Below are 4034 nucleotides of genomic sequence, written 5' to 3' on the forward strand. Positions count from 1 at the left end.
GATATAACAATGGCATTCCTTTTCTTGTGGGGATAACATGGGATTCTTCTTCATGGTGTAAAAATCCTCATTTCCTCCTCCCTTTATAAAACCTATGTATGAAAAGTGGCCTCCCAGGGCTGGGGGAAGTGTATGTGCCAATCCAGGCTCAAAATAGAAGTACCCCGAACTAAATGGTGCCCTCCCAGTCTTGTTTCTGCTATGGAAAAGAGAGCTACCTTCTGTACTCAGAATCTTGTCAAAGAGAGATGCAACCTGAAGTAAGGAGAATTTTTTTGACAGTGATAGTAATCATTTGCCATAGTCAGATTTGGAATATAGCCAGTTTGTTGTAGTGGTTGAGGCATCAGGCTAGAAACTAAGAGACAGTGGGTTCTAGTCTTGCCTTAGGCACTAAGCCACCTGAGTGACTTTGGGCCAATCACACTCTCTCAGTCCTAGAACAAAGGCAAGGGCAAACCATTTCCAAAATCTTGCCAAGAAAACTACAGTGATTGGTGCCTCAACCATCAGGATTCAATGCTGAATCAACATACACAAACACACACAAATTTATTGTCCGTATGCAACTAGCTGGCACCTCTGACTACAAGATGGGGAAAAGATTAGGATTATATAGATATTTATAAGCAGCCCAACTTAAATACATAAGCCAATGAATTTATAAGAAAAAGAATTTAAAAGCATCCCCAAATTAAATGAAGAAAGGTTAAATAATGCAAAAGAAAACAGAACGAAACCAAGTCCCCCTACAGGTGTTACTAAGCTTGTGACCACTCATTCAGCAATCATTCACAGTTATGATGGGGCTGAACAAGAGATGGATGCAGTATCCCGGTGGTCTCATGATCACAATTCAGGTGCCTGGAAAGTTGGAAACCATCGGTTAAAATGGTTGTAGCACCCCATAGTCACGTGATCATCATTTTTTACCTTCCCTGCTGGCTCCTGCAAAGCTCCCACAGCAGCTGCCCACCTGCTTATACTACATGGTGCCTGCCCATGGCACCCACCTGGGCTCTCTCAAGCTTCCTGCAGCACCTCCAATCTACCCCTCTGTAGCTCTCCCTTGCAGCTCTCATCCGCCAATCCTCATGCCTAGGACTCCTGCCTCTTCCCACGGGACAGTCACAGGAGCTCCTTGGTTAAGATCCCTGCAGTCCTGGGGCTATCACAGCAACTGGGGTCGTTGCAATTGCCATTGGTAAGTGATGTGATCATATGATATTTGCGCTTTACTACCACATTATTTAGGGATGTAAATTGCAGTCCCAACTGCCACTGGGCCAGAGTACTCCCTGTATCACAGTGCACTGTGAAGTTTCCAAGAGTTGCCCTAATTAATTTACGAGCCCCGAGACAAGGTTAAAAAAAACACCATTCATTTATTAGGACTAACATCTTGGCACGGACTTCTGTGTAGCCGAAACTAAATCCCACTTAATGGCATCTGAACTTTACCCCTGTCTCCCCTCCCCTCTGGCTGAGGTAATCAATCACATTCTCCAACAGGTGTTACAGCAGGGTTCTGGACATGTGCATTCACATCCCAGTACTGAAATATGAGACTTTTACTCTGGCCAAAAATATGCATGGCATTCCTAACCCCTTCTCAAGTTGATAGTTGTCATGGAAACACTTTAGACATTGACATCCAGCTCCCCTCACATCCTGAAAGCGACCTATGTAAAACAAAGCAATTTGAGTACAGGTGTACAACTTAGGGAGTTGTACACCTCCCCCAGGCTTGCTTGGATTTTCTGCATGGAATTTTGCTATGAGGCGATCAGCCTGGATATTCCAACTTTTCACCCAAGATGCCTCAGATAAGGGGTAGCCCTTCCACTTGATTAAGTATTGGAGTTGTCTCCTGTGCCACCTTGAATTGAGGATTCGTTGAACTTCATAATGGGTTTGGCCCCTATGACCATAGGGCCCAGGGGCTCCCGGGGTAGTGGTCTCAGAGTGGACCCGATCACAGGTTTTAAGAGACTACTATGAAACACTGGGTGCATCTTCTCCAACAATCGAGGCAGTTTCAATTGCACTGTGACTGGGTTGATGATCTTTACTATGGGAAATGGTCCCATAAACTTTAGCCCCAGTTTCTTGCTAGGCAGTTTTAATCTCAAATATTTTGTGGAGAGGTAAACCTTCTCTCCTACCCGGAATGGCCGTTGTGGAGCCCGGTGTTTTTCTGCCTGTTTCTTTTAGGTTTGTGCCGCTTTAGCCAGTGCCTTTTTGACATTTTCCCAGGTTGATTTCAGCATCGACATCCAATCAGTCAAGCTGACTGAGGAGGGGGGATCCCTTGGATACTCAGGCATTGGGATGAAGTCCATACCGCTCACTATTTTGAATGGCGTGAGTCGTGTGCTACTCTGAACAGCATTATTGTACGTGACTTCAGCAAAAGATAAAAAATCTGCCTAATTGGACTGCTGATAGTTCACGTAACACCTCAGGTACTGCTCTATCATGGCATTCAGTCTCTCTTCTGCCCCTTGGTGCTCAGATGAAGAGCTGAACTAAGACCCTGAGATGACTCAATGGACCGCAGGAACTCCCTCCAGAACTTAGCCGTGAACTGGACTCCTCTGTTCGAGATAATTCTTTGAGGTACTCCATGCAGTCGGTAGATATGCTTCACCAACAGTTTAGCCAGCTTGTGAGCCGAGGGTAGTCCTCTACAGGGTATGAAGTGTGCCTGTTTGGAGAAAAAGTATATTACAGTCCAAATCACTGTGTTTCTCCCACTTTTTGGCAACTCTACTATAAAGTCCATTGCGATCTCCTCCCACGGCCTTGTTGGCTCTGCTACTGTTTGCAGCAGTCCAGGGGTTTTTCCCAGTCATCTCTTCATTGTGGCGCTAATGGTGCAACTTTTCATGTAACTATCCACATCTTCCTTTATGCCAGGCCACCAGAATTGCCTCCAGGCTAAGTGTAAAGTCTTTAGGAACCCAAAGTGGCCTGCCAGTTTGGCTTTGTGACTCCTCTGGAAAACTAGGGTACGTAGGGATTCTGGGACGTAGAGTTTCATCCCCTTACATGCAAGGTCATCTCTTTTTGTCAAGATGTGTTGGTTATTTTGGAACCAGGGGTCTGCTAGCAGTTCAGTTTTGAGTCTCATGGTTAGGTCACTTGTGGGTTGGTCTTGCCAGTCACTGCATTGCGGCCTGGTGGTTACTTGGGCAGCTGTTTGAGTAGAGGGAATGATGGCATCCACTACGTGCTCCCATTCGCATTTGTACTGAGGCATGGGGGAGAGGGTGTCAGCTAGAAAGTTCCTCCCACCTGGAATGTGCTTTAAGACAAAATCAAAATAGTTGACCTATTGAGCCCATGAGACTTGTTTGGGTGATAGGCTCTGTGGGGTCCTAAGCACCTCCAGATTTTTGTGGTCATTCCAGACTTCGAACGGTTTCTGGCTCCCTTCCAACAGGTGTCTCCAGGTTAGCAGTGCCCATCTCACTGTGAAATACTCCTTTTCTCGTGCGGCCCATCGTCTTTGTCTGTGAGCTTGCAGGAGGTGTAGGCACAGGGTTGTAAGTTTCCTTGGTTGTTTCTTTGGAATAGCACCGCTCCCACTGCCACATCGCTGGAGTCTGCCTGGATCACAAAAGGTTGCTCGGGGTCAGGATGCTTCAGCACTGGCTCCTTTGCAAACATTTCTTTTAGTGTCTCGAACACTTGGCATGTTAGGTCCCATGGTAGGGGCTTTCCCGGATGAGGTTTCGTTCCTGGGCTCCCTGTCTTCACTAGGTCTGTCAGAGGTTTGGCAATCTTTGCAAAGGAGGGGATGAATTGCCTGTAGACGTTCGCGAACCCTAGGAAGCTTTGTAGCTGTCTGCGGGTGCGAGAGGGATGCCAGCTTAGGATGGCTTGGACTTTTGCTGGGTCCATCTCTATTCCCTCATTTGACACTCGGTAACCCAGGTAGTCTAACCGTGCATGGTGGAATTTGCATTTTGATACCTTGATGTACAGGTTGGCTGCCAGAAGTTTCTCCAGTACTTGGCAGGGGTATGTGG

Source organism: Natrix helvetica (genome assembly GCF_964273705.1).
Source record: "Natrix helvetica genome assembly, chromosome: 14".
Taxonomy (NCBI): domain Eukaryota; kingdom Metazoa; phylum Chordata; class Lepidosauria; order Squamata; family Natricidae; genus Natrix; species Natrix helvetica.